General features: G+C 35.6%; 1 protein-coding gene across 1 annotated transcript in view; it reads right to left on the reverse strand.

Annotated features, from left to right (window-relative positions):
- Window positions 1-12980, reverse strand: part of LOC121425489 (high-affinity choline transporter 1-like) — a 92828-nt gene that overhangs the window by 45636 nt on the left and 34212 nt on the right. Inside the window, exon 3 of the mRNA XM_041621558.1 lies at window positions 5131-5265. The gene's annotated coding sequence lies outside the window, so the exon portion shown is untranslated. The remainder of the gene's footprint in view (window positions 1-5130; window positions 5266-12980) is intronic.

The raw sequence follows: 12980 nt of genomic DNA on the forward strand, positions 1-12980 counted from the left end.
GAAATGCCACCGCACTGTACAAGGCTCCAGGGCTTAAGCCAGGGTAATAATATCCAAGTCCTTTGGAAGTGCATAGGGAGTCATATGCGCTATTACAAGAACTGCATTATTATCATTTTAAAATATACATTGAACTCCAGTATGAAGTATGAAGAAAAGAAATTCATGACAGTTTTGGAGGACATGACTTCATACATTACATTCCAACATAACATATTGCTGGCCTTCAAAACTTTAAAGACTGAGTGAAAATTGTCAACCCAGAATGTTTCGTTTTTTTCACCAAGGAATAGTGGCATTGTCATGCACAAGTTCAGGTACATGTAGAGATCCAATTCTATATGGGATTTCTACTCCCTGCATTAGAAAGTTTGATGAAGGCTTATATCAAGACTGTGTCATATTTATTGAAAGTAAGTAATTCATATTACTACTAATAATAGACTGTATGCTAATAAACTGTAAATTTTCTAAAGGTCAGAAAATCATGTCTTTTGACATAATCTAAAACATACATGTATTTCAAGTCACAAACTCAGAAAACAAATTACTGAATCCATTTGATTACTCAAACTTCCGTGAAACGTCCCCATTTCATCACGTACAATATATACTAATGCAAATTATGAGGCAAACAAGGTCCTCATTTTCCTACAAATAAAGAGATCGCTATCCCCTCCCCCTCCTATTTCCTAACACGAAACCCTAAAAATACATGCACCGAAAAGCCAATTTCGGCACAAATTACTGGATTCATATTCCGCTCCACATCCGGATGTTTGCACGTTGCGATAAGGCGGCAGTTACAGAGCCGCGAGCTTCGTGGTAACGAAGTATGTAGGTGGAAGGTACCAGTGGCAGGGGGTTACAAACAGAGAGGAGAGAGAGAGAGAGGCAGGCAGAGACTCAAAGGAGCTCAATTGGAGTTGAAATTTACACTTTCCCCGTTCTCCAAACAGTTTGATATTTGATCACTCAATTTAGAGGAGAGATGATCAGCTTTGGGGAGCATGCCATCTCCCCGTTATCACGCATATGACTTGTATGGAGCAATCTTAAAAAAAAGGGGGCATTTTCACACTTGCCTAATCGGAAAAAAGGGGAATATTCTGTAAATTTACTTTTACAAAAAAAATTCTTGTATTCACAATAGCATGAAATACATGGAGATAAAAGTTTTGACAGTTTATGAGGGTCACAATGTTTAAATAAAAGAATTCAATTATTTATGACCTTGCAAATTCTGATTTGCTTCCACATTGCATTTTATTTTATGCAACCTTGGGTAAATCACTGCAAACTTCTTGTAATATCTAAAATTACATAATAATTTTGTGTATTTTCTCCAATGGATAGTACAATTACTTTGCTTCAATTTCGAAAAATGCCTGGCGCATCTGGCCCCGTCTTACAAAGAGTTGCGATTGATCCAATCATCGAAACTCCATGGAAATCCATCGGTGGTATAATTTATTTTCTACAGAGAATTTGCACAATCTCCTTAAAACAAAGAGAATCACACTGAATCTTCAAGGGAACAATAAATGTATGAATGTTCACGTACATCATATCTAGAAAATAGATTGAATAAATTTGCATTTTTAGATGTTCACGTTGCTGGCCGTCCAAAGTTGTGATTGATCGGATCTATCATAACTCTTTGTAATATGTGGCACTGATCAGGTTAGAATACCTCTGGAATGTTTCACTGCAAATTGTTAGATTTGACAACTTAGAGTTTAACAGGCTGAGAAGAACTGTTACTATGGTAACCATCGGATATCACAGACTTTGTTGCAATGAAATGTTTAACAATTCTTTCCTTTCAACACTCCCAAGGTCCAAAAACACTGGGTATTTTTCCTGGTCAGGGAGGTGTGAAGGCTTCTAAAGACCTCCACTCATCACAACCGGAAACGCAGATAGATGAATGCAAGCAATGTGTCAAGTCATGCTGTATGTGTACAACGATTGTCGTGTCGTGTGTTGTATATTGCACCTACAAGTATCAAGTTTCATGATAAGTATTTCCAGGAAACGTAAGCGCTTCGCTAGTTTTGCTTTTTTTGTGAGCATCTCCAGACGACTCGATATCGTGCCATGCACTATCCTGTGAATGTGAAAAGATAGAGTACAATCGTCTTGAAATAGCATTTACTGGAGAGATTCAAAGAATTTACTGCATACATGTATCTTGCAAAATACCAGTACTTCTAAAAAAATTACATACATGTATGTGAATGCATCAAAACAGTCACAGGAGGTTAATCTTTCCTTTTTCCAGTGTTATGTCCTTGTTCTCTTTTCCTATTCAACTGACCATTTGTATGACAAATCTTGTCTCTCTTTATCATATCTCGGTTCATGTAAGCAATCCAAAATTCTGTTGCTCATGCAATTGTGACTTAATCAATTACGCTCTGAAAATCAAGATATCAATTTACCATGGATCCAGTGGTACAAGCAGTACTTCATGCACCACTGTTCCAAAATGGTAGATAATATCTTTGACCATGCTGCACTCAACACTGAAAAAAAATATCCCTGGAAGCATATTGTAAATAATAATAATAAAGAAACTCAAAATCATTGTAGCTCTACACAGAATCAATCTATGTTGGGGTCACGAAGTTGAACCTACCTTCTTTTATGCATTGATAACCATTAAAAATTTGCAATTTTCGGAGCAAAACAAAACATTCCATATCTTTGTACTGATAACAACTTCTGCAAGTTTGGATTTCGGTATTATTTTGAGATGGCGCAACATTTGTAGCATTAGAAAGTGAATGCAGAGTTCACTTACTGTTGAGTGAGGCTCATCTGCCTTTAATGTACCATACCAGATTCTAATTGCCTGAAGGTGTTTCTCTAAGTCTCGTCAAGTGATGCAAAACTCATTATCTTCTTCATGCAAGCTAATTATCAATCAAGTTCACGTAGAGAAAGATCAGAGCATAGAGCTATTGATCAGGGATACAGGCCACTTTATACAAAGACGTTGTGAAGTAGGTCTACACAGGCCAAGTACAAAAACATCCACAAAGGCTTAATATGCCATTCTATTATGGGGGCCCCATGTAATATAATTAGCATTTGATCATCGTGAAAGTATTCTCTTCAAGAATATATGATACTGGAAGTATGGGGGGGGGGGGAGAAAACAAATTGTATGAGAACAAAATATCTATTTTTTAACCCTTTTATTCCAGTCAAGAGTAAAAACTGAAATTCAAAGATCAATGTATAAACAGGTTTTGGACACTGAACGGTACCCCACTGATTGCATTTGTGTTCTGGGTTTTGTAATAACATTTTTAATCATGATTCGTTTTGCTGTTTGAATTTGAAAATTGACATTGAACATACCCCTAGTCAACTGGTGTCAACAGCACCACCCATGGACTGTTCAAAAGATAAATTAAATCGGCTTCATATACTGTGTATACATATGGACATGTATTAAGCTTCATATAGTTATATCCTTCTTGCACTAATCAGAACACACTTGATTTGATTCATTTCATTGTTTACACACTCCAATAACAAAAGTATATACAAGTGTAATCATTTATTCTCAGCATAACATAATAATAAGCAAATGACATAATGAATAACACATGCATACACACATTCTAACAATCTACTTAAAATATATACCTGATATATTATTTTTTAAACATATGCAAACACACATTCTAACAATCTACTTAAAATATATACCCGATAAATTTCTTTTTTTTTTAATTATTAAAACAATACGAGATACATATATCAACATGATACATTTTGGACTGTGGGAGACCTCCATCTTAAGCTTAGAGCTTGAAATTGATAAAGGCCTCGAAAGGAAAGGGGAAGGAAAACCAGACAAACGGTGCAATAAAAGAGACTTAATACATGTATCTTTTATAACACAAAATAGGAATATTACAAAAAAGTAGATAGGGAAAGAAATATTCAAATGAAAAAGTTATAATCATGTTGATAAAAGTGAAAGTGCAAGTGTGAGAGAGTGCACTTGCTACAGGTCTAAGGAGCAGTGTATCTGAAATACACTGTATCATCCTCGCAGACAGCAAACATGAACAGTGTTCCAAGAATCCAATTAGGACATTTTTACGATTTTCTTACCAAGTCGTTAATTAAGCCTTAAACAATTGAGGTTAAGTAGAGCTACTTTAAATGTGCAAATAAGGCTAGCACTATGTATATGTAATTAGCATTGTGACTGCAAACTCTCGACTTACATCATAAATCAACATATAAAGTGCAATTAAGTGTGCTAAGCTTTGCCATTAGACCTGGACTCTAAATGAATATTTGAATATCAGAAGGAATTAAAACATGAAGAGAACTTAAAAGGCAGTTGTTATTCAAATACCACAAGTACACAAATTAATTCATGAGGGTTTTACGAGGATGAAGAGATACAAAGAGGTTCTGTCCAAGAGCAGATTAATAAATGACACCATAGGAGGGGGGGTGTTTAAAAAAGAATCAAGTGTAACTTAGGAGTCATGTGTAAATTATGCTGATGCACAAATGAAAAGTAACATGTAATGTGATTGATGGGTATGCTGTAGTGTACATCCGATGAGCATGATCTGACCAATACAGTGATGCCGGGAGTTAGAGTGTGACCCCACATCACAATGAAATTTTTGACCCCGTTCTCACTACTGTCCTTGAACTAGTTTAACATGAAAAGAGAACGCTGGGAGCAGTCTTGGAAGCAATCTTCCAAAAAAGTTCGGAAAACCACCTCGCGATTTAGTTTACATAATCGCTTTGCCATGTTAAATTGGTTCTAGCGTAAGGAAAAGACACAACCATTCTGAGGAAGCGATCTTCACACACTGTGTGTAGAATGTCTACGCTGCAGTTTCACTAAAATATCACACGAAACATGCCACCCCATTGAGAACGTTCCTGCAGCAATGAGAACGCTTTGTAGTTTAGAAATGGGAATGCCAGCAGAGCTATCTTCCAAGCTGGTTTCCTGAACCAGTTTCCAGAGAACTAGTGTCTAAATTTGTAATGAGAACAGGGTCTTTGAGAAACCTCCCAGATGTAAGTTTTTACACCAAGGCTATTACAGAGTGGAGAGAACATAATAACTGAACATACCATGGAATTATGTAAATTCTCTGCCTTCCCATGAGCAGTTAGTAACTGAATAAATCCTCTCCGCTTCAGGCTATTCTTTATTGAGGTAATCAACGACTATATCCTCTGCTTGACAATGTCTTTCTCATTGATATCCTGTAACAAAAAGAGATAACGAGAGAGCGATTACATTTTTCTATAACATAGCTCTTGAAATTCTGTGGAGAAGTTTAAAATCCTCCACTGACTGCTACATAAATTCATAATTTGTAGGTGCACCATGAATGCCACACGTCGGACAAGACAAAAAAAATTCCTGTCGAGAAATAAATGTTACCTTTAAAGAACCCTTTTTTTGGACAAAATTTCACGATTACTGTAGTACAAACTATCATTGCAGAAGAATTAAAAAGTATTACTGCGCTTCTAAAACCCCCAGATTTCCGAATGATGACAATTTACAAGCCATACTGACCAAAACAATCACAGCTCAAATATTTTGGCAGGATCTGCCGCCCAAAACAAATGATCTACACACTGAATATCAATCAAACAAAGTTCATTGCTACAAGTACCGGTAATTTCATTGGAAGCCTTATGACTATATCGACATAAAACTCCCACATTTCTGCAAAACAAAACTATATAAACCAATTGTTGAACTCTAAAATAAATAAAATAGTTCTCACTTGTCATAGGAAGTTCAACAGGATATTGCTGTGCCAATAAACAAAATGTTTACAGACAATGTGGAATTTCAACATCCGGCTAGATTGATTGAAGCTTGACAGAATTAAACTTTATACCCGACTAATAAAATCACCATAAATGTGCACAAGGATCTCTTTCTGACTTATTTTTCAGATTAAATGGGCAAATGTAATGTATTTACAAGAAGAATCTCCTTTTTGTAGAATCAAGTTTTATTTTACACATTCCATGGGTAACCAAATCATGTTGTTTAACAGAAAGTTGGAATATCTTTAATTATAATGATATAAATATTAATCAATGTAAATAGCGGGGGGGGGGGGGCTTGTTCAGGGGTATATTTGATTGGACCCCTAAAATAAAAAAAATACAAAAAAGAAATAATAGGTGAGGAAAAGGAGAAGAGAGGGGAAGAGTAAAGGGATCAAAGCCCCAAATTGAAAACCTTGGCTAAAGGCCTGTAAACCAATCATGTTCTACTAACAGAAAGTTGGAATATTTATAATTTCATGAAATCAAAATATACAAGAAATTGTGCATTATCATTATCGGCCCAATTATTTTCGTTCACTGGTTATAACAATGCAAACTTCACCATATTCCTCACTATTTTTCTTGTTCAAATATACTATTCTCGTTCAAATCAACTTGCTCTCACGGCAAAGTATATCACAGTAAAAAATTTATACAATGCTGTTTACAATGAACCTTAGAGTAGTTGTTTAACAGCTAAACAACCATGTTTAATTTTTTGAGAATTGAATATTAAAAAAAAACTTTGTTGTTTGAGATTTTAAAACTTGCTCAAACTAATTAACCAACTACGGTAAGGTTCATATAGTAAGCAACATTAATAATTGTAATGTTAATCAGGGCCCGCTAGTAGAACAGTTTTCAGAACCGAGGTGGATACCCTGGGTAAAAATATGACTTTATTATCATTATTATTTATAGCATTGCCTAGAAATGTATACAAAATTTAAACAGTGTTGCTTTCTACTGTGCACTTTACAGTAATACAACACTACTGAACATTAATCAAACTAAACAGCATTAATTAAAACTAGGATGTCTCTCCTCAACGCTACATGAATTTATTGATTTGAAAGCTTGCCACTGGGTACCAGCTCACAATGTGTGATGTTCCTCAGTTTCATGAGGCAACAGTGCTAAAATCAATGTCAGCCAACAATACTTGCGACTGCATTGTAGCTGCCGTTGCTAAAAAAATATATAGATTCACAGTATTATCACTAGGGTAGTAAACGGATACAATATTCCTCATCAATCCGTTTCACATGGATCCATTCCCTTGCTCATGTGCTTTATGTTAAAACCTCTGCATTTCTACTATTATACAATTCTTTCATGCTGTCATATCTTAATTATTGTGTTGTTGTTTGGGGCAATTTTAGTCAAACGAAATTGGGAAAAATTATTTAAATTTCAGAAAAAACCCTTCACATATGAATGGGATGTCATCATCAAGCCGCCATTCTGCCCCACTGTTTCTCTTAGTATTTATGATTTGTATTATTTTTTTATTGCATTAATTGGTTTCTTTTATTTTCAGAATAAACTACCTCTTAATATACATAAAATGTGGACCCTTAAACACTGTATACATACATAATCACAATTCTCGTTTTAGAGATTTGTTCAACTTATGGCCAATTAAAACTCATAATAAAATGCGTACAACATAATTTCCCTGTGATTTGGAACTCCACCCTTAAAGATGTAACTGAAAGCAAGTCAGTATCAAAAGTCATTCAAAAAAAGACTGAAGCAGTTCCTATATCTTAAATATGTAGTTATTTTTCTCTTGTAGATTGACACCTTTTTATGTTTTTTTTGTGTTTTTGTTTGTTGTTTATATATCACGTTTAATTCTTTATCTTATTGTTTCTTTATACCATGTCATGCTATCAATGCTTAAACACAAGGCCACTTGGCTTTATTTATGCAGATCCCCATTCCATTTTTTACTCTGCTCAGTATTTTGACGAATTCTCCCAATGCATGTGGTAAAAGTTCACTCAAAGAGTTGAAAATGGAAATAGTAATTTAAGCACTCTCTATCACATCGACCCCCACATCTTCATCATAGACACTCGTCCTGAAGTACAGCAGTCTGAATTGAAAATACAAGATTGGAATTAGAGTGATAGTGATTGAAGCATGCTTCTCATTATCTCAAAATGGCCACTTAAAATGTCAACTATCCACTAACCCTGAAATAATTTATCAGCTTGACAAGGTAATAAACAACATTCACGTTCATTCACCCCTCAGTCTTTTTCGGTGAATACAGTACATTTGTTCATTTCATTGGCATCAGCATATTTTGATTTCACATAAAAAAGGAATTTCACCAATTATTAAAAGTATAGATCAGGGGCCGCGAAACCGAATGGGGGGGGGGATATCTCTATATTCGTTCAAAACAAGCAAGAACATGAGATAGATGTATTCAGTAGTAAGCAATGGTAAGCATTAGAATGTACCAAGTTTGAAATTCAATAGTTTGAATAGTTCCTAAAAATGATTTCGAACAAAAAGAAGCTTGTTCGACCACTGGTTCTAGCAAAGGCATAGTAAACGATAAAACAACAAGCCTGCACAAGCTGAAATAATCCCATAACTGCTATTCACTGCCATTTAGCGGCAATGAAACTTACAACCATAATATTCTAATGACCCATAAAACTTAATGACCTGATAATCACCCACAAAAAGAGAGATATTAATTTTTATGGAGCCAGATTTTTTTTTCTGATCCTCTGTATCTGTATTCATGCAAATGCCACGATATATGCAGTAAAAAAAAATCTACAGAGAGGTTTCATTTACTTTTTAAATACAGGGCATGGACAGAAACACGCTATGCTTATAGGTAAATGTAGAGTATTGTTTTACCAGTGAACAGGTGTTTTTAATCCACCTGCTTTCATCTGTCAAATTGTCATTTCTTTCCTCCCTCACTTCTCATGATTACGATCAGACACATAGTCAATGTCATGCTTAAGAATACAATTCAATAAATGGAATTATCAAAAAGCACAGAACGTTTCCTACATGCATGTACACAGAAATTCTCTGGCACAAACATGTATTAGTAGACGAAGCTGCATAAATTCAATGTAGTATATAGATCTACATACCATAGAACAACTAATCTAATAATATTCGTATCTATGGATCTGTTTTATGGTGTTATAAAAGCAGCAGTTTTCAAGGGAAAGCGTCAGCAAATGCGATTGCCCACTTTGTTCAAATACTTCAAACACTGTACAAACAATCTTGTCTTCTTTCCCTCCACTTCACAAAAATTTTGTTTATTCCTCATCTCATTCCTTACAACAAAGGTAAAAATTACATTTTCAACATCAAATACAAGGATAACTTCTCCACATCTCTTTCATCTTTCTTTTCCATCTTTTGCTTCTTATCATTTTCAATGTCCTTAACTCTCCCTCTCTCTATTTTTCTCTAGCTCTTTTCAGTCGTTGTTTGACTTCAGTTTGAAACAGATGCCTGACAAGATGTCCATCCCCTTACATTACCTTGTTCACACTTTTTTCTTCAATTTTCACGGTCGATAAGATTAATGTATTTTCTTGGCAACCAACCTAGCCTCAATATCTCCCCATCTCTCTAGAGCTTTCTCATTTTCATCCTCTCTTTTTCTCATATATGTTCTCTCTCTCTCTTTCTGTCTTTGTCATCTCTGTAATTCAGCTCCAATGCCATCCCTGAGCAAACATTCTAAGTCCAAATGAAGCATTATCATCCAAAACGCACGAAACATCAAAACATCGGCTTCAACGCTTCATAATTTGATCCCAACACTCCATCACAACCATGATCACTACGACCATGACATTTCCCCACCTCCCCCTCCCCCCCCTGCCAAATCCTCCTAGCAGCCTGACAATTCCACTCTCTAGACCGGAGAACAGGGAAGCGCAACAGGATCGTCACATGCACCCGCTTCACTGTAATTGAATCAAACCGCCACGTGTGTATCTTTCAACACGTGATGATCAGCCAAGGGTTTTCTTTCTGAATAAATTTGTCTGAGGGGGAAGGAGGGAGAGAGAGATATAGAAAGGAGGGATAAAATGGAAAAAAAAGTACATCCTCCTACCTAATTGGGTCTATTTTTACCTGATCAATAAGTGAGAAGGGAAGAGAAAGGGAAAAGTGACGGTCGCACTCTTGAGTCTTGCCCTAATTTCAAGGTAATGTTATTCTCGAGGCATCTTTCCCTCTATCCTATTCGCTACATGTACATAAAAACAGTATGTACGCCTTCAGTATATATGTGCGGTATGTCGGTAGCACGACATTTGCTCTGGCGACAATTGCTCAGGGCTTTATTTCATCTAAGATATAGATAGGGTTAGGGTTATAATAGGGTTTAATGTTAGGTTAAGGCCAGGGAAAGGTCTAGGATAGGGTTTAGTGTTGAATCCAGGAATGAAGTTTGTCGTTCCGTTTGTGTGTAGAAATTGCAGAGTAGCAATTGTCGCCAGAGCAAATGTCATGGAACCATTGTATAAGCTGATTTTGTACTATACAAAGGTGTCATGCATTGAGAATAAAAAGCAGAGCCTCGTTATCTTTTTATCTCTGCAGGTTAACATTGCTTCAGCTGCGGCCACTGCTCCATGAAGTTGGAAAATGACTGCAGCCACTTGTAGAAATATTCAGGTACAGTACAAAGGTGTGTGAGTGCATTCATTGCTATCTTAGGAAGATATGGACCCACTAAAAATTACGCAAAGGCAAAAATGAAGCATTCGAATTCCACGTTCTGAAAGTAAATGTCCCTGTTCTGTTCTTGCATTCCCTTCTAGTACAATCAAATCTTCTTACAGGACTATCTGTACAATAATAATAGGCTAAAGACTATGGTGTGTTGGCTCAGTTGGTAGAGCATCCACCTCACAAATGGGAGGTCCGGAGTTCAAGCCCTTTCAAACCCAGGCCACTTCATCCACCTGAAAGGATGGGGGTCGCTGCTTCTGTGTTTGGCATTCAATGATACAAGGGATGGAGCAACATTGATCTGGCCCTGCAGAGTGGCTGGCAAGCCCACAAACTAAAATTTCTGAGGATATTTATGTTGAACCATAAAGCAAGTATTATTATCATAAACACTGAGAACCAGATAAGTATACCCTTTCAAACCTCATTAGTAGTACAACGGCCTCACTATCACTCTTTTCATAATGTCCATTTCTATTTCACCTTCCTGCCTCTCTCTACTCCCTCTCCCACTAGCAAATCCTTCTCCCATCCAAGTTTTAAAGTCCTTCTTCTCTAATTTCAATTATCTTTTTCACTTTTTAACCCTTCAAATGACATCATCTTTCCATCAACTGCCAAAAAACAACCATCAACGAGCCTATGACGTGCAAGAATGTCTCTTTCAATATGAAGTACTATGTCTCTCCTAATCTTATCCATATCAGCCAAATTGAACACTGAAAAGGGAATGAATTCCTTCTCCCCCATCATCTGATTAATATCAAAGTGAAAACTCAGGATGACTGTGTCTGGATTGATTAGAATTCCCGGAATCTGACAAATAACACTAGTGGGTCATCACGAATATTCCTTTGATAGCATTATCATGGAAAATGGAATTCTAAGTGGTCATTGGACAGCAAAAGTATATTTGTATTGGTCACTATACATCTTTCATCTATCTCTCTTTTATTTTTCAATAAGGCGATTTGAGTGTTACATTGTTACTGAAAGACATAAGAAGAAAAGAAGAGAAAAGAATCTAATACTCAATTCAAGAATTACTAGAATATTCATTTTAAAGTTTTGTAACAGACTGACTGACAGACTAACCGACTGTAGCCCCAAATTTCCTTTTTATGGAGCAACTATGATTTTACATCAACATTATAAAAGCATTCATGCAACCAGTACATGTATACACTTACATGTGAAAATGACCCCCCTCCCCTCCCCCATATCAAAAATATGAAGTTACATATTTTTCAATTTCTTGATTAATTTGTTTTATTACAAAGTTATTTCATGGCACATTCCATTTTTATCATCCATCTACCACAGTGTATAAATACTTAACATGTAATTATGTCATCATCTCACAAAATTTATAATATTTTGCTAGTTTTTGGAACAATCAAGATATTGTGTACTCATTACAGGAAATGTACTTGATCAATAAAAATCCAACATACAGGTAATTGCTTGTGTTTGTTCAAAAATAGAACAAACCCATGCTTCGATGAGTCTGAAAATCATTATTTCATTGGAAGAGGGAAGCATTTCCAAGGTTATGAAATCGATATGAAATCAATGGTTTATTCAATAACAAAGTCAAGGATGCTTAGGACTTCCGATACGGGCCCACGATAATTAATAACGAATGCCAACATCCAAACTGTGATGTCATACCATGGCGAGATCGTTAATTAACGAGATCAAAGCTGACGTATGCGTTTGTCAGTCTGCCGGTGGGTGTAGGAGTTGATCTATGCAATGATCCATGCATTTGTGGATTCTTAAAGGACAAGCCATCAAAATAAAAAGTTGATTTGAATAGACAGAGAATAATCCAACAAGCATAATACTGAAAATTTCATCGAAATTGGATGCAAAATATAAAAGTTATGACACTTTAAGATTTAGCTTAATTTCACAAAACAGTTATATGCACATCCTGGTCGGTATGCAAATGAGTAAACTGATGACGTCATCCATTCACTATTTCTTTGGTATTTTATTATATGAAATATGAAATATTCTAATTTTCTCCTCATTGTCAAGTGAAACAACGATTAATTCCCTCCTGAACCTGTGTTATTAGCCTTGTCTAATACTATATGGTTCAGTCAAGTTGGTCCTTATTATCAAATCTATAAAAAATGAATTATATAATTCAAACAATAAAAACAAAAGAAATAGTGAGTGATGGACATCATCGAATGAGTCTCCAAGTTGTGCATATCACTGTTTTGTGAAAAATTAAGCGAAACTTAAAAATGTCATAACTTTCTTATTTTACATCCGATTTTGATGAATTTTCAGCTCTATGCTAGTTTGATTTTTCTCTATTGATTAAAATCAGCATTTTCCTGGGGTGGACTAGGCCTTTAACTTTAAGGATGTTT

This window comes from Lytechinus variegatus, chromosome 12, assembly GCF_018143015.1.
Source record: "Lytechinus variegatus isolate NC3 chromosome 12, Lvar_3.0, whole genome shotgun sequence".
Lineage (NCBI taxonomy): Eukaryota > Metazoa > Echinodermata > Echinoidea > Temnopleuroida > Toxopneustidae > Lytechinus > Lytechinus variegatus.